This window comes from Lutjanus erythropterus, chromosome 8 (assembly GCF_056507025.1).
Source record: "Lutjanus erythropterus isolate fLutEry1 chromosome 8, fLutEry1.hap2, whole genome shotgun sequence".
In the NCBI taxonomy this organism is placed as follows: domain Eukaryota; kingdom Metazoa; phylum Chordata; class Actinopteri; order Lutjaniformes; family Lutjanidae; genus Lutjanus; species Lutjanus erythropterus.
This window is the reverse complement of record NC_139324.1, coordinates 10,173,302-10,199,327: the sequence shown is the minus strand read 5'-3', so window position 1 is coordinate 10,199,327 and position 26,026 is coordinate 10,173,302. Positions and strand designations below refer to the sequence as shown.

The 26,026-nt window shown below is 38.9% G+C and overlaps 1 protein-coding gene across 1 annotated transcript in view; it reads left to right on the top strand.

The window, feature by feature from the left end:
- LOC146322481 (nck-associated protein 5-like) overlaps window positions 1-26,026 on the top strand; it is a 115,283-nt gene continuing 89,257 nt past the window's right edge. Inside the window, exon 1 of the mRNA XM_084724478.1 lies at window positions 1-609. The gene's annotated coding sequence lies outside the window, so the exon portion shown is untranslated. The remainder of the gene's footprint in view (window positions 610-26,026) is intronic.

The window sequence follows — 26,026 nt, the reverse complement described above, 5'->3', positions numbered from 1 at the left end:
AACACATGTTCAACATCCTCTGGGCACGGGCTGAGCGGAGCACTGAGACACAGCTGAGAATTAGAGGGAGAGAGAGAGCGCAGTGAAGTGGAAATATGGGTGAGCATCAGAGAAAGACAGAAATAGAGCGATAAAGCAGTGAATTAGGCAGAGGCAGAGAGGAGGAGGAGGAGAAACACACAATCCTTCACTGAGGGGGTGACGCTTCATGCAGACATTGTTATTTTCTCGTAGCAGAGAGCTCCCGTCGTGCGTGGATGTGAGGACCTCGTGGATTTCTCAGTGGGATTCGCCGCATCTGGATCCGAAACAGCTGCAGACAGAGGATGCGACTGTGGCTGGATGCTGGGATCCATGTGGGCCTGTGACGTCTGTATTCCCCTCCGTGGTTACCTTCTCCTCCTTCTTCTTCTTCATCTTCTCCACCATCAGGATGGCTCTGGCGGCACTGACCCAGATTGTGGAGTCCTGGCTCTTGGCCGTGCACTGCCCCTCGGGTGGTCTGTGAATGTGATGCGGACGAGGCATGCTCTACACCTCGGCGGAGACCGCTCAGCCTGCTGCCTCTGCTGACATCTGTCTCCGTGGATACACACAGCAACCGGCAGGGTAAGGATGCTCTGACCTGCACGCTCAAATGTCACGCTGATGGGTTTTGTGTGTGCACGTGCCTGTGTGTTGTATTGATAAATCACTGACCACTACGGCCATGTACATAGATCTCTTTTCTGTTCCTCGCACATGTGCTGGCTCACTCTTCAACACATGAAGAGACATGTATTTGGATGTCCTTCCAGAGGTAACAAACAGTAGCATAGTGTGGCTGTGATGCTGAACTGTGTACGCATGCACTATGCAGAATAGCTCCATGTATAATGTATGACCTGGGAGAGATCATGGTGAGCAACAAGTAACCGTGTTTCCCCTAAAGTGCGAAGGAAAGTAGGCTAGCATGGCACAGACAGAGAAGACCTGAATAAAAAATGTATGAATGTCCTTTTGGTTTGTGAAAGCATTTGGCTTCATTCTGCTTGGAGGAAAACATGGCTATGGGAGAGATAAAGCTATTTTCTTTAGATGAATCCCATCTAAACCAGTCTAATCAAGACAAATTCAACCTAGTCAATCAGCGCAGGCCAGTTCAGGTCGGTTTATTTAACTCAGCGTCCTTGAGAAAATCAATAATGCACAGATCAGCATGTCTTCTAACACAAGGCAAAGGAGTGGGTGTCAATTGACCAGAGGTCGGACACTTTGACCTAGAGTTGTCAAAATACCAGAATTTGAAAAGATACTTGATAGCTCTTTCAACACCATGGTGAAAAGGGGGTAAAGAAATCCTAGGGACACAAAATAGGGTAATTTCTTTTTTGTTTTTTTCAAAAGTCACTGAACACTGGTTTTGCTGCAAGCCAAATTTCAGGTAGGACGATAAAGACCGAGTTGAACTGAGGTCTTGAATAAGCACTTAGATTTTTTTTTAAGGTATAGCCTCTGTACTTCCAGTACTTCAGTTAACCCTCCTACAGTCTTCCTGTCAGCCGCGCAGCTTTAGTCCTCCTGAGTCAAAATTATAAAGAAGATGCACCAAATGGTAAAAAAGTCATATTGTGATTATTCTGACAGATATTGCGTTTGCCATATGTGATATGATAACTGGAAATGATCACTATTTGCATCACTTTAAAAAAGCCTATTAAAGTCACGATGATGTGATATTTGATGGGGTCTTTATCAAACAAACAGCAAGATTTTTAAGCCAGGACATGTCTGCAGTACCACAATACACTTTTACCACCACTTTTTTCCTTTATCAAAAAATTGCAGGGTTTGCAACTTATATATTGCACTTGGCCATATTGTGATATTGTGAATGTTGCGACTAATTGTGCAGTCCGATTACAAAGCATCCAGTTAAGACCCAGTTATCACTCAATTCTGTTTTACCTTTGTAGTCGACTTAATTCCAATTTACCACAGGTTTTACTCTTCTTTTCTTTTTTTTTAACTGTTTGCAAAGCATAAAGCACAAGTTATCAGTCAGCCAACTTCATTCCAACTCATTGCTGCAAGTTTTTTTTTAAGTTTTTTTTTTTTTTAATATAAATTATGGTCAATAAACCTAATTTCCATAAGATTAAACCTAATTTTTGAGTTAATAAAGTAGGAATTATGAATTATTTTTAAAGTACTTATGATCAAAGAAACAAATGTTGATGGATTATCACTGATATATGGCAAAGTTTAGTCAAGATACTGCTTTCAACCTGTTGTCCTCCCGAGTCAAAATTGGTTTGAATGTTTATATTCAAATATATATAAATTATCATCCAGTTCTGTGTTACATCTTTTTAGCTAACTTCATTTCAAGAGGTTTTACATTTCTCTTTGGAATTTCCTGTCAAACCTCTTTTACATTAAATTCTAGTCATTGTTGAGTAAAATTAGCAGAACTGATGAGTAATGTTGGATTATCACAGACTACATGTAATATGTTAGCCAGGATAGTCCCAAGACGCCAACAGGAGCCATCAGGATGGGATCTCAGCTTAGATCTGGAGGAAGTTGGAACAGAGGTCCTGTACCACCTCCAGTGGCAACAAGGCAACAGGCAAAGTCCTTGCTCATGTCCCTGTAAACTGACAGCTGCTGTTTGTGGAAATATACCCAGAATCACTGTGTAGCTTTGGTCCATCCAGAGGTACAGCAGACATGATATTCATAGTACTCCAACTCCAAGAACGTTGCCATGAACAAATGCTGCCTTTGTACATTGTCTTCTTGACAAAAGCCTTTGACATGGTAGGCCATCAGGCTCTGTGGAACATACAATCATGGTGCAGCTGCCATGATAAGTAGATCAAAATATTGAGGCATCTTCATGACGGTATGTCCCTCAAAGTGCTCAGCAACAGCAGCTCTGAGTCTGAGCTGCCACAGAGGATCTCAATCCTGTACAGAACTGGCGGCAAGCCAGTTCTTCAACCTTGCCAAGAAGAAAGTCACCATCATGTAGCTTATACGAACGACAACGCCATCACAGCGCTCTCTGCTGAAGACCTCCAAGGCATCATGAATGCCTTTGTCAAGGAATACACAGCACTGCTCAAGCTTGCCCTGATCATCAAGATGACCCAGGTCCAACATCAGCCTCCATTCAACCAGACATCTACCCAGTCCATCATAAAAGTGGACAACACCACTTGTGAAAATGTTGTCTACTTGTGCTGTGACAGTGGGGACTAAGCCAGACTCAGGAAAAGAGTCTTTGAAGACTGAGACCTAAAAACTCCTGGTTTACGAAAACATTGTCCTCCCCAACCCGCCCAATGGACCAGACTCATGGACCACCTACAAATGACACCACCAAAGATCCCTACAAAAGATCCTGAGGATCAGCTGGGAGGACAGATGCCCCGACATCAGTGTTCTGAAGGAAGCCAACATGAGTATCATCACATCACAGGCCATGTCACCTGCATGTCCAACATGTCTCCCCACACAGATCTCACACTTCAAGCTGATGGAAGGTCAGTGAGCCCCAATGGGTGAAAGAAACATTTCAAAGACAATATCAAGAACAGTCTGAAGAAATTCCAAATCTGTTACTGGGGGCGGCACAGTGGTTAGCACTGCCGCCTCACAGCAAGAAGGTCCTGAGTTCAAATCCCCCAGCTGGCTGGGGCAGGGCCTTTCTGTGTGGAGTTTGCATGTTCTCCCCGTGTCTGCATGGGTTCTCTCCAGGTTCTCCAGCTTCCTCCCACAGTCCAAAGACATGCATGCTAGGTTAATTGGTGACTCTAAATTGCCCGTAGGTGTGAATGTGAGTGTGAGTGGTTGTCTCTATGTGTCAGCACTGCAGTGAACTGGCGACTTGTCCAGGGTGAACCCCGCCTCTCGCCCAATGTCAGCTGGGATAGGCTCCAGCCCCCCGCAACCCTTCGGGAATAAGCGGTTACAGAAAATGGATGGATGGATGGGTTGAGTTACTGGGAGCATATTGCAATGGACAGCTGGAAAAAATCTGTGCAGGAAATGGGCTGGAAGGCCATTGTGCTGCAGAGACAAAGTGACAGTACCAAGAGGAAAAGAAAAGGGTCAACAAATACCACTCTCCCCTGCCCACACTACACTAAATATGCATCATGGCTCGGTTACTAAAGCCATCTGAAGACCCACAAGTGGATGACCCAACAAACAGGACAGTCATACTTGCCTTGAGTGGCTGTCGATGATAGATTTGTGGGTGTGCATGTATTCAAGCACTTCTGAAGAAACTCTGAAGAAACTGGCAGCTTCATACATTTATATTACATTGTATGTAATTTGCATGTATGTCTTATTGCAGCCCTTAACTGCCAGCAAACACTTGAATCGAAATCTGGACCAGATGTGTCCATTGTGCATCTGAATTTGCCTTCTGTATGTCATGTCATGTTATGTCACATATAGCTCAACATAATAATGATGCATCTCAAGCGGTGGTCGACAGACCTTTTAAGGAGTCGTCCTGCAGTTCCAAAAATTTCTGAAGTTAAACATTTGGGTGGATAATTGACTTACCATTTGGTTGTGCTGGTGTAGTGCTAATGACAGTGGTAGTAATGCAATGGTTCCAGTGGTCACCATTGTAATTGACAGGTTACCAAAATGAATGGCGCTAGTCAGATAGTAAGTATTCAGATCTTTTACTCAAGTGAAAGAACTAGTATGGCATTGTGGAAATACTCCACTACAAGTTAGAGTCCTGCATTCAAAACCTTACTTAAGTAAAAGTATTATTAGCAAGTTTAGTAAAACGCTCCCTGTCCCTGTGTTTTACTAATATGTGATTATCTATATCTGATGATTATATGATTTTGGATTCATATTACTGCTATATTAATGTGTATGCTGCATTTCACTGCTGCAGATGTTGTAGATGATCACTGAAAACTGTTTTCAGCCTTGTTATGACACGTTTTCCAGCTAATCAAGTAGGGTTTTAAAGAGTTAATTTAGCTTCAGAAGTAGGAGAAAGGAACACTTCGTCCTCCAGTATATCATGAACATATTTGGACTACGCTGGACAGGAAGGGTTAACAGGAAAAGTGGCTCAGCAGTGAGCTGAGGCACATGTGACAGCTGTGAATTACAGTGAATAAAGACAAGTGAACAACTAGGCCTTGTCCCTCATGGCAAAAAAATTGCCAAACAGAATCTGACCTGTCACATTATAGCAATGATGTGACAGTCAGTTTGAAAAATATGGGTTTGTTAAATCTCATATTCCCACCTCTGATACCACTGTGAGAGCTATTCTACTCCATCCAACCTCACTTACCTCCTCAACATACTGTGACACTTAGGGGTAAACTGCCTGACTCAATTTGAGAAGACATCTGAAAAGTATTATTGCAGCAACATGGCTGACCTGACCTCAATGTAGAAAATGCCTTTAAACAGCAGTGGATGTATGATAGCTCTGGGCAAGGGGATAACCATTGTCTGTTGCTGCATCTATTCCATGTTTGGTGCATTGAAGCAGATAGTCTAATGCATTCGATTGGGAGACTGGATGATGGCATTGTGCAGCCGCATAAAAGGGGTCAGTGGTAGCCTAAAGGTTAAAGAAAGGCTTGGACTGGGAAGGCTATTACTGGAGCCTCTGTACTGGTCAGGGAATCATGGGTAAGAAGTGAGCAAAGCCCTGTTGGAAGCCACTGCAGCCTGCAGTAATCAATATTTTTGAAATGAGCACAGAATCACATTATTGTACATGATATCAACAGGGTCACTTGTGGTTCCTAAGAATTATTATTGATTTTTTAGCCTCTTTTAGCTCATTGGCTTAGTGTTAAAGTTTACCCATTTACAGTAAGGTCTGAGCCCCTCTTATCAACCTGCTTGGTCAGCAGTTTCAACATAAAAAGTTCAGATAGGCTAGCTGTCAAACACCACATGGCAGACAAACTGGCTGATGAGGGAAGTTGAGCATCTATCAAGATAAACGCCAAGTTTTTTTTTCTTAGACCAAACCAGAGTCAAAAGGATTGCTTTTGTACTACTACATGCTCACAACACCATTCCAAATGAAATCTAATTTTTGCTGTGTCTGCTTGATTTTTCCATAATCCTGCTGAAATACAAATGGCACTGAAAGGTAATTACACGTCTCATGAGGATGTAGGCTGATGACTTGCATTTCCATCGTGCTTCTTTGGATGCTGATTTAGTAGCTTGAGAGAGACAGTTTGAATTGCAGTGGGTTTATTTAACCAAATAAAGGTTGAATATATACATTTACTACGGTGAAGTGTAAAGCTGCTGAAGATAAGCTTGCTTTATATACAGTGGCCTATGTAGCTCATAATCTTTTTAGCATTTCGCTACCTACCGGGTTCACACTTTTATGTCGGGCTATGCTTGAAAACAAGTAAGTAAGTAGTAAGACACAGTCCACATGTGTGTAGATGTTATTCCATAGCTTGTTGTAATGTAGTGAACTTGTCTGCAGCTTGTCTGCTTGGTCACAGCAAACTGGAGGTACACAGATGTCTGCACAGAGCTTACATGTATACCCCATTAACATGCATTGAAAATGACAACATGACAGCTCCCCAAAAGTGAAGCCAAAACATCTTGATTACCCCCTGGTGGATATTTCTTTCTGTCATTTTAGGTAGTTCTTATCACACTGATGTTTGTTCAAGTGTTCATTTTTCTGATTTGATACCGTAAAAAGGGGGTTTCACGTCATGATTGACAGCTAAACCCTGCTTGCGATTGAGGTGGAAAATTGTATGGGTGGGATGGACCCTGATATCATGGGTCCAACTCTGATCAGTACTGTGCAGACTCTGGTGCTGCGTCAGTGCTGGAGAAAGGTCTAGCTCCACACATTACCATTCTGCTATACCATCTGGGTGACACCGTACATTTGTATGTGGGGAATGAGCCCTGGCATCAAAATGGCTAAATCCCCACAAAAGACAAGTTAACAGCTGCTAGGTTGTTTAACATTAGGTGTTTAACATTAGCAATGAGGTGCTAACTTTTCACTGCGTAACTCTGAGGTTGTTGTTTCCCATAGCGAAAGGGACTTTAAAAACACAGATAGTGGATGCCGCTTGAAAAAGTGGCACATTATACCAACAGTCTTCAATTTGTGAGTCAGACTGTGGTGAAAGTGATGTGACAAAAGTCATGTAAATAGTGAAACACATGAAACTTAAAATCTTTTCACAAGGGACACAAATCCTAACCTCTTCCCTTTGCAGACGTACTACCTGATTATACATCTCCAACCATTATTACTGCAGTCACAAGAGGTCACCGCCTAAGAATAAATGTAAATATGGCTCCTAATAAGCTGCTTGTACACACCACCTATCCATCCGTTTTTCAGGTGAGGATGGGGATAAAGTTTGGCTGTGTATCTGCTGATTTGGATGTTTTTCTGCAAAAAAATGGCAAAAAATCTTATACACGGTTGCAAGTGTTGAAACACTAAAACAGCACATTTGCAGAGGGTTGTGATGCTGTCACAGTGGCAGAATGCAGGATGTCTGTGGGGCAGGGCTGAAAAAAATAGAAAGCTCAGCGTAGCCTAGAGAAAGTCGTGATGCATGTATTGTGAAACAGTTCCAAACCCTTTTCTAGCAAGTAGGGCAGTCTATATGGCTATGTATTGTTTTCTGCACTGAAAGAGCCCCCTAGAAGAGTTTCTTGCACATTGGGCCACTGTAGAGGGGACTTTTATCATGTTTTATCTGTCATAGGGGTATCCAAGATGGCACTTGCAGCATTTTTTCCACCAGTGTGCTTTTCACTGAGGACATTTTGTCACATCACAGTAGCAAAAATCACAGGTGTAAATGATAAATTGAATGATGGCTGAATACCATTTAGCTGCTTCAGTTTCATGGTCCTGGGACCAAGCATGCTGGTTCGCTGAGTCATTGTTTATTTTAAGTTTAAGTCATTAATAGCAAATGTGCTATGACAAGTTAAAATGTTTGCTAGAAAACTGCCTGTTGTCTGATAGACACTGGCCAGACATGCCAGTATGTGTTGTTATTGCTAACATGTAAAAAGCTGCCTATTTACACATTTAGCACACATGGAAAAAAAATGGAGTTGGATAGATAAATGTATGTGTCCAGTATAGAGCTCTACAGTGAGGTTCTGGAAGTGAAAATCCCATTCACATTCTGAATAGAGGATTTAGAGTATTAGACACGAGCTATGAGATTGCAAAAGCCACAAGTCTGAATGGTATCAACATTATTTTAAGAAAAATATGTTTCATATGCGATGTCCTGGAGAAATACGTAGAAGTACTTAAGTGTAACAGTGACATCTCTGATTGGTGGAGATTGCTGTTACCATGGAAAAAATTAACACACCGACAAAAGGGTATTTTTGCTAGATGGTCGGCTAGCTAGGTCACTAACATTAGCTAATCATGTTGTTGTGGAGCAGTGTATACAATTTATATACACACACAACACAACACTACAACTCAATATAAACACTATAATAATAATACTATGACTTCTGACTTCTCAGTTAAATTTCAGAAGAAATGGTGTCGTTCACACTGAATCAAATTCATCACTCAATTCATCACATAGTTGGTTGGTTTTGTTCCAGGCTTTAAAGTCTTTACATAAGGATTTTCTGAAACATTAGTGGAATGGATCAACTGGAGCTGTTCTCAAACTCTCCTTTGGTTTTAGCTTTCCAGCCGCTGACAAATATATCTGGCTCTTTAGCTACTAAATGCTCCTCTGTGTTCACCAGCTAGTCTCTAGCTCTGCCAGTTGGTGCTGGGAACTGTACAGTGGGTTTATACTGTAAGAGCGTTGTTGGCTGTAAATGGCTGCCTGTTTGATATGAATAACTCCAACTCAACCATTCAGTATATTTGTAGCTATAAAACCAAAACAATGAGCTAAAGAGGGCTTAAAGCCTCGGTAGAGCTGCAGAGATGGTTGATTATTATATGTTGTCAATGTGATGGATCACTTTCACATAATTTTGTCCTCTGATTAGTTGTTTGTATTAACATTTTTATTAGTGCTACTTTAAATATCCTTTGCATATTCACTTTGTGCATTTGTGTAAATCCATTATTCAGAATTATGGGTTAGTTGATGGCCAAATGGGCTTTTCTAAAATACAAGAGAAAAATTCTGGGTGAAATATAAAATGTTGCTATTCTATGACATTAAGAAAGTTGCATTTGGTGCTGATGCTGATGAATATACTAATTATCAATATTAGTAATGACCTCCTCTATCATGGGTTTGAGTCTAAGAGTGTTCAGCAGGGCTGAGCTGAGAAAGAGCATGTGTTTCTTAGCTGAATAATTCCCTGAATAAATAAATGCTAGAATAATAATAATAAAAAAAACTATCTGTAATAATAGCTCTTCATCAAAGATTGGATTTGACTGTTCCATAAAAATTTGCTGCAGAACCAGATTAGAGACTGGGAACGACAGAATGGTAACGGCATTACAGTGAGTTTGCAACATCAAGGACGCATGAAAAATAGCTTTGTGCCAAAAATATCTCAACCAAGGACTATTTATGGAATGAAAGGAGAGAGAGATGCATAAAATTTCCATGTTTGCCACATAAATTAAAATACTGGCTTGAAGCAGATGGGTACATGAGAGGTACAATCAATTGATTTATTACTTAGTCATTATTATTGACAGTATTTTTACTGTTATTTATTTATTTCTGGACTTTTAGTATTTTATTTGTCAACTATAAGCACTCCAGTGGTGTAAGGTACTTTTTTAAGGAATTCTGACTTTGACCAATTTATCCCCTTACTGGTTGCTCATGATGTGAATGATTTCCTTGATGGTATTGTTACCTCTGCCAAAGAGGTCATGTTTTTGCTTTGTTTGCCTGTTTATCTGCCTGTCAACAGGATTACACAAAGAGAGCAACCACTATATATGTCTGGATATATTTAAATAGGCTTATTATCCCAACCCAGCATGAGTGAGTGAGTGAGTGAGTGAGTGAGTGAGTGAGTGATCAACAGCCCTGCATCTTGTCCGGAGTCGGTCTTGTGTACTACCAGACTGATCAGCTTAATTGTTTTTGTGCACAGTCATGACTGTAGGCTGAAGGACCTCTGTGATTCACAATATTTGAAAAACCTTGAAGAACCCTTTTTAATGGCTTTACACCAGCGACAGTCATGTTCACTGGCATTACGCTTTCAAGTCAGTTCATTCTGTATCTCAAGAACGCCTTGAGAGAACTTCTTCAAATTCGGCGCAAATATCCATTTAGATTCAATGATAAACTGATTAGATTTTGGTTGCAAAAGGTCAAGGTCACTGTGACCTCATGCCATGACATTGATTATTTCTTACCTACTTGCTCCCTTTGTTTCTACAGTGATACTTGAAGCAGCTGTTATGTTTTTCTGTATGTTTGTATGTTAATCACAACAGTTACACAAATGAGCGACAATCAGTTCAGCACTCCACTCATTCATACATGGCCTTTCTCACTCTTTATATGTCTGCACTCATAATTAATACATCCATCATAGGTGGCCACCTAAGGCTGGAAACCAGATGGTTTTTTGCTATTTTTCTGGTAACGAGAGGCTGGGGAAGACCTTACAGATTTTTGCTTGTTTTTATGCAAATAATTTTCATTTTTCGTCATTGAGCTGATTTTTTTTTTTTTTTTTTAAGATAAATACACATTTACAGACTATGTTTTCCAGGAACATAAGGAATAAATTTCTTGAATAAGGACCTGCAAGTTACATAAAGCCCTCCTACCTCCCAAAATTGCCTGTAAGAACACTCAAGCACTGCCCAACCTCCAATTGAACACCACTGTATTAGTCCAAAAACAGTCCATGACCATAGAAAAGGGACAATTTCCAAAGTAAATCTATCTGTAGCCATCAAGAAGTACAGAACATTAGAAGCAGACTTAAAAGATAGAAATGCAAGAAAGAAAATAGGTTTCATGGTCAACTGAAGTGAATTTAATGCACAGAGTTGTTCATTCTCTTGGTGTACTCAATATAAGCTGCTGTCTGGGTAAAATTAAAGTGTAAAAGTACCCATAGTTCCCTTTAAGTTTCCCAGTGCGAGTTGTACAGTACAGTAACAAGACTGGCTCGCCGCTATATCAGCAGGATGTGATTTGGGGTAGAAGTATGTATTCATTAAATACCCAGGGGGCAGAGACTCGGCGAGCTCCTGTCCTAATTCACTCCAACATCAATGCCAGAGGCTGAGCTGCTGCCTTGATTATACCAATTTACCCTCCCACCCACCCAAAAGGAAGACATGTAATTACACTATTTACACTGGAGCGCTTTCCTCTCTGAAAGCTCCATGAGTAAACACACGCTCGCTTTGTTTTTCTTCTGCACTGGAGTCATTGTGATTAAGAGGTACAATAAATGCCAAACTATTTGCTTCTGTGACACTGATGTAGGGAAAAAACTGACAGCTCTCATGGTGCATTAGGATATGTGAGACCTATAATAAATACTTTGATGTAGACTGAATAATGTCATCTAATGGTAGGGTAATGATTAGTGTAACTTCAATTGTTACATCACAATAAGATTACAGCTGCAACTGTAAAATGTAGTACAGATGACATAGATCAATACGGTTAGACTGTGAACAATAATAAAAAAAAATAGCAATAAAGCTAAAAGCTAAATTTAAATTTGTTACGTAGATAATATTGCTATTTTAAAGGTGATATTTTAACCTGTGATTCATTGCAATTTCTCCCACTCCTTATGACCTAATAATTCAGGATGTCTAAATATAGAAGAAGTCTTCAAAGGTTTTAAATGGTGCCTGAGAGAGCTCAAAGCACAGCCACACACAGGAAGAAAACACAAGCCGGTTAAGACAAAATCTTTACAACTTTGACAATACATATATCACATTTAGAGAAAATATATAAAACAAGAGCAAATTCAGATGCATAGTGAATGGTTCAACATTTTTCATGGGCTCAGGCCAGAATTTCCACCAACTGATAAATTCTAGTTTGGTATTTTTGAAAGAGCTGACATCTCTATATGATATTTCTACATGATAACCTGTCACATGTGGGAGCTTAGGCTACCTTCACACTGCAAACCTTGGCTCTCAATTCTGATTTATTGCTGGCCAATATAATGTGGCCAATATCAGATTCCAGTTAACTGATCCACACGTAATGTGGTATAACATCAAGGACATCAAACGCTGTTGTAGGAGAGTAAATATGATGACGGTGATGAGGACGAAGAGAAAGAGAGAGAGAGATATTTAATTATGGCTTTTTGTGGTGCTACAGCTGCTGCCTCCTTTCTGATTAGGAGCCAGGAGTGGTGGGATCTTGACGTACATGGCTTCACAGAAACAGATCTCATCCAACATTTCAAGACGTCATTTGCTACTTTTAACATCTGTCAGTGCCTCTCCAGAAGAGTTTCGCGGAAAGACACTTCAGACTAATGAGTGACGTAAAAGTCTCTGGTATGACACTGAAGTAAAATTTCAAATAAATCAGATCTGTGTCTGATTTATGACTACATGTGAAAGTGGCCTGAATCAGAGTTGAAAAGATCAGATCCCATGTGACTTGTGTTGTTCACACCATCATGAAAACCAGATCAGAGTCACATATGAACAAAGAAAAAAAAAACGGTTTGGGCCACTTTTGCCTGCAGTGTGAACGTAGCCTTATTCACATTACATCAATCATTGATCCAAAGATTTAATGTAGGAGCACTGCTCATCTTCTCAAGATCTGCTGCATGTGATGGTCATGCTTGAATAATATATTGATGAGTATCATCTTGTGCACCTTGTGCTCATCTTTAAGTTCCTGGCAAACCTTTACAAGTTCATCCGTTAGCAGATTGTCAGGGTATGCCGACAGCGTGTCATTGTTATTATATGTAAAGATTCACCAAAGAGTCAAACTTGTGTTATTCCACATCTGATCTAGATCTTCCTTCACCACTTGGTTTTTCTCTACCATCTAATGCCCTGATGTTGCTGTTGCTCAGGATTGCCACATCGATCACAACTCCGTCTCCCACATATCCTTCTAGTATCGCTCTATCTCTGCTCTGGGTGGGTCTGATGTAATTCCCTCGATACTTTGCAGCTGGGATTACACTTTTGGCAGTTTTGAGGAACAGGCAATTTCTCTTCTGGCTTCTGCTTCTCTTCAGTGTGGTGGCCAGACCTGTAAGCCTTTTGTTTGTCAGCAGGGCCTTTCTGCACCCCTTTTAACTGGCTAACATCCCTCTGTGTTGCTTCAATCTTGGCTCCCAGCCTGCTCTTCCACTGTTGGTGACCTGTGTTCTTAATCTTGTACCCAAGCATCTCCAGGATTACTGCGGCAGTGGTATATACAAGCTCATTGGTCTCTGTCATGGTGGCAGCCATGGTATTGCATAAGGCTGTGTTCACATCCATAAGCAGGCTTTGTGATGATATTTTGTCACTGAGCTGCGGAAGTCAAGCCCAGGGGTTGACTGTATTTAGTCTGGCCATGATTCTTATGTGCACCTTTGTAACTTAAGCTTTCCTGGCTGGTAGGACTGTATCAACTGGTTGGGGTCTGTCCTCATGTATCCTGTGCCTACAGGGCAGCCCCCTCAGGATGCTGAATTGTATGGTCATCCTGGAGGTTTCTTGGGGAGGGTATGGTAGATTAAACATGACAAAACGTCCAGTGTCCAAGACAATGTGATAATGTGCCCTCTGGGGTGCCCTTCCAGTGGAGAAAACATGATGAAGCAGTCCATAGGGTGCCTTTGGGTGCAGAAAACATGATGCAGTGCCATACAGGCTGTCCTTCATGCTAGAAAATTAGTTGGCCTCTGTGTGCCTCTATGATTAAATAGTTAATAGTTCCCTGTTTGTTTTTATTATTGATGTGTAGTCATTGTTGGGCTTAACTAGGTCACATAACAGTTTTAATCTAAACTATGCATTTGAACTGTCTCACCATAAATGCATCACAACCTTTAGCGTACTGGTGCACAACGCAATACAGCTGGTGCCCTTTTAATTTTATTTGCCCCTGCCCCTCAGACCACTGCCGCTGATTGATTTGACAGAACAGAGTCATCACTAATTCTTTTAGTAACACATGCTTTTTCCTGCTATGACAAGTCAAATGTCTGCTGTAAATAAGATTTATTACAAGAGCTAATCAGTTGTTGGTGTCCCCTGGAACCTTGTGATGGGATTTTTCAGTTTGCTTGCGGTTTTATGCGTTTGCAGCATTTCTCTTTAAGCTCCCTATGCATAGTCAAACTGGTGAATATGTTTCTGTGTTTGCTTTTTGTTAAAACAGTTGTCATGTATATGTGATCAAAGCGGTGAAGATGTTTTCTTCTGTCTGCTTATGCTGTCTCAAGTTGTTTTACATGCGTTGTCGGGATCATAGCAGTTTTGTCGTTTGAAGACAATGTCAAAACTTTGTTTATGGCTGAACTTTGTACAGCTGGGCTCTTCAACTACATCTGTCAAAGGGCCATACTTTTTGGAAGCAGACACTGTGGATGTTGGAGTTTCACATAAAGGAACTGCATTTATTCACACCCAATTAAACTTACTATTGTTTCAATATCTTACAAAATTAATGTTATTTCTTATTCATCTATATCAGTGTGAATAGATTCCTTACTTGACCAGAAAATGCTCTCAGAGCTCCATCAAGGAGGTAGGAGGCAGGCACTGAGGAGAGATGGTTCAAATCTGTGGGAATGCAGTCCTGATTGGCTGGAGTTATTGATCAGCTTTAACCAGTTTTGAGACTGTTGTGCAGTCGCACCGTTATTGTGCATGTGACACCTGTAGTTGCAGGTGGTAACAGCTGATGTGGTTTAATACAACATGTCACAGAATTCTGGGAGCAGCAAAACAAGTTATTGTCACTTTATAACAGAAGTCAGGCCCTTTTTCCATCATTCTGTGAGCAACTGTGGTCTGATTTTATGCTGCACATGGCATGAGTCTGTGGACAGCAGGGCACAGTGAAAGCTGTTGGTTACCTGGCTGAGAAGTTGCAGGCGTGCGGCCGGTTGCCTGCAGCTTTTCATCTAACAGCTCACCGTGGCTGCTTCTTATTGTTGCCCCCTGCAATATTTCAAACTGTCGAAAAATGACTGTTGTCTGTTTTGTTGATGCATTTTTTTTTTATAGAAAATAGCAGTAAATGCGAAGTTTACTGACAAACACATTGCATATCTAGGACTTCAAAATAAAAGACTCATGTTTTGCTGGTTAAATGCTTTGAATGTGAAGCTGCAGTAGTAGGAAAGGTTTGGTTTGCATCAACAATAGTCCTAGCATTCAAATGCTCAAATCTCTGCAAAAGAAAAAGTAACAGCCACTACCTTCTTCGTGTTTGTACCATTAGCTATCAGCTACCAACTTTACTTTTTACACTACATCTGTTCGACAGCTAACATGCATTATTAGATATTAATATAGCCTATACTGCATATATGCATACATGAACATTATTCCATATATTGTGCTTGTAATAGTGAAATTAACTTTTGTATGTAACTGAGTGTTTTTAGACTGGTTTTATTATTTGTGCACTCCATGTGTCACTGCCTAAATCCATTATATTTATGTCTCTGTTGTGAGTCAGCCCTTTAGTTCACTCCTTAGTTGAGATGCATGAATGACTGAAACCTACTACTGTTTGCATTCAGCGAAAACAAAACGGACCTCTGTTGTTTAATCAGTACACTGGAGAGATCTTGTCCAAAGAACCGCTCGTCACTGTGTGTATTAATAGGAGGATCAAGTCTAAGAATGGAGACCCTTCAGCCTCATGGCCACATAATGCTGTGCATTTACAGTGGCTTAGTGCAGTGAAGTGCTTCATGAACAGTGTAAATGTAAACCTAACATTCTCGTACATCCTCACGGACACAGAGAAGACGTTGATCCAAACAATCACTTCATGGTTATCTCATTTCAAAATGAGATACCTGCTATTTGAGAAATGAGACACCTACTAGTAATTTATAATACAAAATGAGAGATTGTTTTATTACTAAATGATGTCCTCATTCAGGATTTCATGCTCACAGATGAATGCAACATATACATAAATACAGCAGTGAGTAGACATTTTCATTTCATGTTAAACCTGTATAGTCTTCAACTAAGAATTGTTTACTAGTTTTTTCAGAGTGGATCATTTTTGTTTAACATGTATGATCACTGACCTATTTCTCCCTCCAAAATAAATGTATTGTTTGTGAAGACAGTGTCACATAACTTATTTAAAGGTACCATGTGACTCATCTGACTAAACCAATAGCTCTGGGCTGTAATCTGGCTCGCAGACGGGTGCATCTTCCACTGTTTTTCTCTTCCACAGTGTGGGAAACTTCAACCCAAAATCTTAAATGCATATTTTGCTCCTTAGCTGTTGTGCCATTTATCCATCTTCATGCCTATGGTGTGAGTTGCTAAAGTTTTGGTGATATCAGCATAGAGATGTCTGCCATCTCTCCAATATAATGGAACTAGATGACACTTGTCTCATAGTGTATAAAATGACAAAATCTCAAAACCCATGTCTCAGTCCAGAAATCTTTTCCAAAATCAATTTCTGGAAGAAAGTAGACAGTACACGAAACAGCTCACAAACACGTGGATGATCTTGAGCAACTGGGTCATGATTTCTGGAAAGAGACATTGCTGTTTAGTTATTATTATTACTTATATTTAATTCTTTTTTTCCTTTTTTTGATCAGTTAAGCACCAAAAGCCAAGTGCCATCTAGTTAATTTTTAATGGAGAGAAGACCTACATCTCTGCAACCAATATTTGTAAAACTCAGCAACACACACCAAGACAACCTGGATAAGTAGGAAAAATAGATGTTTTTGATCTCGGGGTGAACTGTCCCTTTAAGGAGAAGAGCCCAAATGAACAGACTCACACATATGAGGCAGGTGATAAATTCAGATGATGCAACACTACTCAGGAAAATGAATGAAGAACTCCATCTACTGGTCAAATACTGAGAAACACGTTCATGCTTGAAATGCACTTTTTCTGATGTAAAAAAAAAATTAGAAATTTTAAAGGGAGCATTCAGCAGAAATAACTGTATTTTGTCACATAAGGGCATCAAATGTGAACCTTGTAGAACCACATTTTCATTTTGAGGATTTTGTTCAGGAGCAAATCACCATCCTGAGTTTAATTTGGAAACTATTCAGTGTGTGTTGAGGCTGTTTGTGTCAGAAAAGGTGAAACAGGTCTTGATTAACAGTCTGCTGGAGCAATGTCACTTGCATAACAGGAAAACATGGGTGTAACTAATAACACTGTCAAGTGTGACAGACCCTGGAACTGCAGTACCATATTGGAATGCAGCCATCCTTACCATTATTACTAATACCACCTGTGCATTTCCTGCTGTGACAATTGCAATTGTGCAGTTGTTTAAATAGGGGCGATGTGGAATTAATGGATAAATAGGCTCGAGTAGTGTTACACACTGAGACAATTTTTTAAAAAAGTCCAGTGCACCAGACTGCTTTTGTCAGGAATAAAATGTAAACTATTTGACTATTTGCACCTATGAAAAACCCCTTCCTTTGATGCAGTGGTATCGAGATTTTTTTCAGAATTTTCCCCAAAGGAACAGCCAGGAATTGAAGTAACAAATAACATTTGGTATTTGTTTTTTGGGTGCATATTTTTTCCAAGTCTGCTACTGTACTGTTGCTTAAATGTCCAGTGTGTAAGATTTAAAGGAATCTATTGGCAGAATATGACAGAGATGGAATAAAGACGCTGCGTTCAACCGGAACTCGTGCACTCATCATTACAACATGGGATGTTGTGTACATGATGTTGTGAACTTTCAGGAAACTTCATGAGGGTGGTGTTTGTGTGGACTCTTCTCAAAAACATGGTAAACATGACCCCATTTGAATATGCCAGTAATACTCATAAGTAGGTTTTCATTATAATCACCTGAAAATAAGAATTATTGTTTTCGTGACATTAGAATGAGCCCTTTGTCATTTACAGAGGGTGTAAGTCCTCTTCAAGGAAGTCTGCTATGTTGAACCGCTGTGTAAAGCAAAGATTAAACAAATGAAAGTTAGAACTTTGATATTAAGACTTCAAATAGAACTCATTATTGATCACAAAGAGCAGCCAATCAGAAATGCCAAACAAGAAGCATTTTTATTAATTACTTCAACAAGAAAAGCCTACCAAGGAAAAGTTATGAGGCTACTGGAAAAAAGCATTTAGGATATGCAGGTTATCTTATATTCAGAGGTGGGTAGAGTAGACAAAAACTGTACACAAGTAAAAACACTGTTTTGCTAAATTAAGCACTCAAGTAGAAGTAAAATTTACTGATCAAAACAACTATTTGAAAGTATTTACTAAATGTGATCAAAAAATATTACTTTATTATTATACAAGGTAAGTACAGTGCTCCACTATGTAGGCTAAATAGTTTTTAAAAATTCCATTCTTAGCCTGTTGTCTCCTATATTCTATTCTATTCTATTCTATTCTATTCTATTCTATTCTATTATGTTATATTATATTATATTATATTATATTATATTATATTAGATTAGATTAGATTGGATTAGATTAGATTAGATTAGATTAGATTAGATTAGATTAGATTAGATTAGATTATTATGAAAAAAAAATGGCCAAATCAGTCCCTTATCTTTCTAAAAACGTCTCATTTAGACCTTATAATGCTGTGATGTTTCATCATTAATTGCGTAATAAAGCGATAGTTCACCAAAAAATGAAAATTCACTCAATATCTACTCACCCCTGTGCTGATGTGAGGGTTAAGGTTACAGGTATGTTAACATTTTCACTTTGATCTGAAAACGACAATCTGTGGTTGAAACATTATGTCAGTCTTGTCTACATGAAATATAAGTTGTTTATTTTTTTCGTGTTCATAATTTGGTCTCTGCTCTTTGCCCCTCTTCATCAGGCTCCACATGAGTGTGAAGAAGAAGTAGCAGTTTTTCAGTGTGATGTAGCCTCTGTATGAACTGTGTGTATGATTAAACTTATCGTAATTAACACAACAGACACACTTACTCCTCTCTGCCACTCACTTGTCAGCACTGTTCTCTGACTGACTGACTTTAGGCCAAACTGGGCGTGGAACACTCAGCTGTGTGTGTGTGTGTGTGTCAGGATGCTAGATGCTAAGGTGCCTTTACAGGAGGTCCGACAGAGGAAAATCCCTCTTTTAAATTTGTAGCCATGGCAATAACACACATTCACAGTATATCTTCAGGACAAATGAATGCTTTCCATGGGCAACGCCAAGGAAGAGTTAACACAGAATTAATGAAACTTTATAGATGATACTCTGATGTCCCAATCTCCTGAAGGCAGCAAGGGGTCTATAAGAAACTGTCAAACGATGGTTAAAAACTGTAAAGTTACTGTTGTAAACCAGCAGGTTTTATAAAGTTTCACACCACATTATTTTGCTGGTAGGACTAGTTACAAATTTCAACTCATCTGGTTGTGAATCTTTGTAAACCCCCATTAAGAAACGCTAATCTACAGCATGACCAGTTTATGACCACGATAAGTTCGTCTACCCAGAGAGAGACTAGTACTTAGGCATGCAGCGTTTATGTCATAGTTGACATTAGCTAACATTGATGTGCCATTACTTCAGCTTCATAACTGTTCCTTCTTAACATGGTTTCATAGCTTTATATGACCTGCCTTGTCATTGTTTATCACAAGCAAAACATAACTTAGCCAGCTAACTGTGGTAGCATCACCTAAACTTGCCTTACTTTTCCTCATGCTTACTTTGTAAATGCTGGTGAAATGAACCACTACTAACCAAACTGCACACATTTAGGCTTTTCTATGTGACCTCCTTTTGATAACTTATGTAATAATACAACATTTTCTCCTTTCCATTCACTGAACCTCTCCTGAAACTTCTTGGAGCCTCCCTGGGGAGGCCCACCTCCCACTTTGAAAACCTTGTCAAACCTAGATCATAATTCACTACTATATGTGACAACAGCATGTTCAGAAGCTTCTTAGCGTGATGTTGTGATGTGAAAGCCCAAAATTTTGACCCTTGAATTTACCTTGATCCACTAATTATATGATGTTACACTTTTAATATGTTATTTGGATGTCTCTAGGGATCACATAAAACCTTGATCCATTACTTTTGCAGTTTCCCCAGAGCCAAACCACAGATCGACTACACTGACTACACTGAGTAGGCCTACAGTTTGAATAAATATCCAAGCCTGAGTTACTTTGTCACTGAGGGACAGGTTTGTCTTGGAGAACTGACTGTGACCACTGACCAGAACAGTGCAGGAGTAGTGAGTCATGTAGACTGAACATTTGGAGAAACAGAAACCCCTTGAATGCCTGCTTTTGATAAATAAATATCAACCCTTAAAAAGTAGCTAATACTCTAAGTAGTTTTTAATTATACTTAAGTATTTTTTAACACCAGTATTTTGACTTGTAGTTTGGTAATACTTCAGTAATGTATTAGTGCTTCTACTTTAGTATAGATTTTCAGTACTCTTTCCTTCACCAACAACAGCTTTATGGATTTAGGGCAGCCTTGTAAGATGTATCCAGATTTTCTTTTCCCCCCTATTTTGTCCTCTCTGGTATAGCTTTGGACTGTTATCACTGTTAGAGACCTTTTTCAGGTATATTGTGATAATGTAATAATAATTTGATATGATGCAAAAAGAGAAAAAAAAATGGTTTCAACCCTTTTAGATCATCAGGACTCAAAGCTGGAAAAGACAACGATTTGATGATCATTCAGATTTACTCCAGTACTCATAAACCAGAAGACTGATAGAAAACAGTACATAAGAAACAAGAAGGAAAAGCAGACAAAGTGTCACACATGCAAACTTAGTATATAAAGTTCATCCAGCTGTCACAGAATTATTTATGTTCAAATGTCAGTTTTTCTCCACCGTCTTGAGTTTGAAGCTTTGGTCTTCAGACCTTCTCAGACCTCTGTGGTGATTTTGTTTTGCCAACTGCTGTTTCCCAGGTCAAAAGTGAACTTTTCGCTCTCTGGTTTATGTTGAAACGGTGCACTGATCCTACATCCTGTCTCTGGTAGTGATCTGCAAACACCACTAGATGGCAGTGCTGATTCGAAGTTAACATCCTCACCTCCTGCAAATTCACAGTTTGAGCATCTGTACCACAAACACCTGCAATTTCAGAGGCAACACAGACTACAGTTTCTCTTTTTATGACTTAATGTTTCTGTGTTTGACTTTGCATCCTCAGAATAAAAATATTCAGCTTAGTTTTGTCAGTGTAAGGACAGATCTGCTGTTATTCACTGTTTACATGCCCTGCTGGGTTGAAGGACAAACAATAATCAAAATCAGATATAATACATTCAGAACGTTAATATTTGTTTATTTTGTTCCTGTCATGAAGGATGATAGAAGGTGATCTTTTTGTTGATGACTGATAACGACGTTTGTCTTAATTTTAAAAAATGATAATTTTTCAACAGCAGTCATTTTGGCATCTTCATCTTCAGATTAGTTCTTATAGATCTGGAATGATTATTGAAATACAGCCAAATAATAGAACATTTCTAATGAATCAGACATCTCGGCTTGTGTATACAAATCAGAGGGAGTTATTGCCAAGTTTCAGTGTTTTGTGCTCTGTGCTACTTGATTGAAAAATGATGAAAAGATTTCAGTTTACTCCATTAACTGGAGAACATTAATTGGGAATGTGTAGGTGTGACCTTCTGGACTTAGTTTGACTATGCATCTGTTTTATCTGAAAAATAGCAAAACAAATCCATGTTTTGACCAAGTTTAGTACAGAGAAATATTTATAATGACTCGCCATTCTGAAACTCTTGACTGATCTCCAGTGGAGGAGGATGTATTCAGATCTTTTACTTATAAAAGAAAAATACCTTGTTACAACAAAAAAAAGTTCTGCATTAAAAGTGTTACTGAAGTAAAACTTTGTAAGAATGATCAGGAAAATGTATTGAAAGTATTAAAGTAAAAGTACTCAATGAAGAAAAATGTCCTGTGTAACTGTTACTTATATATTATATTATCAGATTTTTATGACTTGTGCTTTAATGTAAAAGCAGGATTTACTGTTGTGGTGGCTTGAGGTGGAACTAGTACTCTAACTAATGATTATTTTCAGTATTTTCTTAATTAATTGTTAATTATTTATTATTTTAATAATTATATAATTAATTGATTGATTGATTGGTCTGTACAAATTCTGAAGGTAGTGAGAAATGCCGCCACAATTACCAAAGTAACACCTTTATAGTGTTTTTGTCCAGCCTGAAGTCCAAACATCAAACTTATTAGAAGTAACTTAAAATAATTTATTTCACTTTTACTTTTATATAGCATTGGGTAATTTAATGTCTAATAAAAGATTATATTTTATTAGCTCTTTATATATTTTGTGTGCAAAAACCTTAATGTAGTGGTGCAGAAGTAGAAAATGGCAAGACAACAAAAGAATTATGCAAAAGGCAAGTACCTCAAATTGTAACTTGCACTTTGAGAGTTTCTCTCTACTGTACTGTACTTGTACTTATAAGTGCTATTTCATTATCAGTATGTAATACTTCATTCAAAAAAAAAGTCTTGTGGAAAGTATTCTGGTTACAACACTCTGTGTAGTCTCTTACAGGTGGGGCAGCAATAACGCTATCAGGTATCAGACCAAACAGTGTTGGGCAAGTTGGTCAGGAAGTGTAATAAGTTACTTTTGACTCCTTTAAAAAGTAATAATATGACCCTACTGATTACTTTATATCCAAAGTAATTTGTTACATTATTCGTTAGTTTACTGCTACTGCTTTTATCCATTGTTTAGTGGTCGTTTGCACCCAAAAGTTAAACCTCTGATCCAGTGAACTGTGAGCTTTTGATGATGGCTGTGAAGATGTCAGCTGTGCTGAAAATAAAGTCATAAGTGTGGCCTTCAAGTTAGATTACATCACCAGATAGAGTTACTTAAAATTGTAACTGTAATGTAATTACTATGTGGGGAATTCTAATTCCTTACACTACTCATTACTGGAAGGAGTAATATATTACTGCCCAACGCTGGTAATCAATAACCTTGATCGTGGCTTCATTATGTTTACATACAAAAAATTGAGTATTTCCAGGACTCCTGGACCTGCTGTGCCATGTCAAAATGTCCTCTGTGATACAAGTCTGCAATATTAGCAGTAGTGACAGTTGCAGTAGTACTAGCTGATGAAGGTTTATAAAGAGTCAGGAGATTTAAAGGGATAGTTCACCCAAAACTGAAAATTCAGAAAGTCATTATCCACTCACCCTCATGCCCATTGAAGGTTTAGTTTTGTAGTCCATGAAACACTGCTGGAGTTACACAGGAAAACAATACTGCAGAATCTCCCAAACAATTTCAGTGAAAAAACAACCATACAACATACCTCCATAGTGCTTGTCTAGTGTAATCCAAGCCTCCTAAAGCACCGACATGCCGTTTACTTGCAAGCACACACCGTCATACAACACCCAGTCCTGACAGTGTTCATACGCATGTGAACGTGGCTTCAATCTAAGGATGTACACTGAAGATTTGGGCTAAAAACATGGTGTAAATCATGTCTATGAAGTCAACTTGACATGTTGAGCCTTTAGGAGACTTGGATTACACCAGATGAGCAGTATGGAGACATTTTATGTTTTTTTGGTTGTTTGGTTGTTTTTGGTTGTTGTGTTCCCAGTCTCAAATTGAGTTTGTTTCGAGGTGGTCTTTGGATAAGGAGGCAAGTGTATACAAAATGACACAAACTCCAGGACCTTTTTGTCAGCATCAAGCCTTTTAGCCCTTTCTAGTATTAATAAGTCTACACTCTGGCCACAGCTCCATGTCCAAGTGGAAGCTTCCTATTGGTGGAATACCACTATAAAAGGGCCTTTTGTTCCATGAGATCTGCTTGACTCCCGGACAAAGGCATCAGGGTTTGTTTTAAGACCAAATATAACTGTGCCTAGCCTGATAACAGACTGACTTGTAAACTCATTACACTCCATTTCCAGAGAATCAATCAACTTAGTGGAGTGGGCAGATTCAAAGGTCTGGACCCAAGACAATGCCATGACAATAAAGGCATTTTAATTGTTTTAAAAGTTGGAGCTTGTGTGAAATTGAACCTGTTCATGCACATTGTTTTGAACAAAAACCATTGGTGTAGGAAGTGTCACAGAGAAAAAAAAAAGCCTATTCAAGCACAATCCAGCCATTATAAAACATGGAGTTGGTTATAGGCCTTCATGTAATTTAACAGCCTTTGTTCCTGTGCTGCAACCCTGCATGGTGGAGTAGAAGTGATGGAGTGTAAAGTGAGTCAGACCTGTGGCCAGAGGCTAGTAGCAGAGCAGGCTATAAGGAAGACTAATTAGAACAGGAACCATTATCATTTTGATTGGCACTTCTGCTGACCTCATCATATCGCTCCAAACACTGAGACTAAAGAAGAAGTCGGCTTTTCTTTATGGAAATTCCCATTAAGATGATGCACAGCAAGGATTCAAGCACAGAGTAATTAAAAGAGATAAGTTGAAAACTTTTTACCATAGACCAAGGGCAGAGGTTTCGTTTCAACATTGGAGTGAGACACATATTAAGCTGCGCTGCGGTCCTCCCTCTGGACTTTATGAGCACCAAACACGTCATCTCATTTTTTATGCAATTTCTGCCTTTTCAGCATCAATTTATTGTGGGAAAACATACAATTCAGGCAATGGCTGACAGATCAAAATATAATGGAATATATTGCAGTAGGACTCTGAGTCAAGCTGTTTATCAAAATAAAAGTCCTCTGCCAGTATCATGTGTACCCTACAGACCAGTGGTTCTCCTTTTCTTTTAATCATATACCTTCTTTGAAATTGTTTCAGCCAAGTATCGCCTGAGCAGTGCAAAACATTTTGTGTAGGAACAAAAATCCTGTACAAAGAGGTACAACACAGTGATGCATCATCATTGTCAGCTCCTTGAGATAAATGGCATTAAAACATACTCCTCCTGATACTGACAGTATTTTCATCCAGTACCAGAACTGGCCCACTCACAGTGAACATGATTGCGTTGTTGTTGTTTTCTTCCTCTGTGAACTATTATAGTGGTTGACAGTTTTCAGCAGTTAATGTTTGCTTTGAAAATAGGAATATTGTTTGTGGTTTAATCAAACTTGCATTTACATTTTTATTGAACTTATTGTAGTATAATTAATTGTAATCATAAGTCTGTGTTAAGTCATTTTGACTCGAAATGGTAGAGTAAACACAGGGGCTTTAGCAAATATACTAATTAAAGACCCCCTCCAATGAAAATCACATTTTGTTAACATGTCCATATGGTGGTTTTCAAGACATATCAAGAGTGAAATAAGTGGTCTGAGCGTGTCTTGCTGTGAAACTGCAGTGAGCAAGGGCAATCTCAAAAAGCAGATTCAGTTATGCTGGGCGTATGATGTCATAAACCTAAGGAACCAATCCTGTTAGTAGAGGGGGTGGTGTTGTCATTATTATTAGTGGCAATGCCCAGACCACAGGAGAAGCTGGATATAGCTAGTTACCATTATTAGCTAGCAAAACAGAGCTATATGTAAACCATTTTAACAAGGTATTATTTTGCAAAATAAATAAATAAATGAAATATATCAGACACAATTTATTAGTTCTTGCTGAGCATTTTATATTGTTTGAATTATGACTGGAGGTGGACTTTAATGATTGCATCAAAAACAGGAACGCTGAATGTGGTTTAATCAAAACGCACATTTACATATTTATTGAACTCACTAAAGTATAATTATTTTAGGAACTGTGTATGACTTTTTTTAAAATTAGTATTTAGAAAAAAATCTCACACACACCCTACACTACAAAGTACCTAACTAGTATCCTCTTTTTAGAAACACTA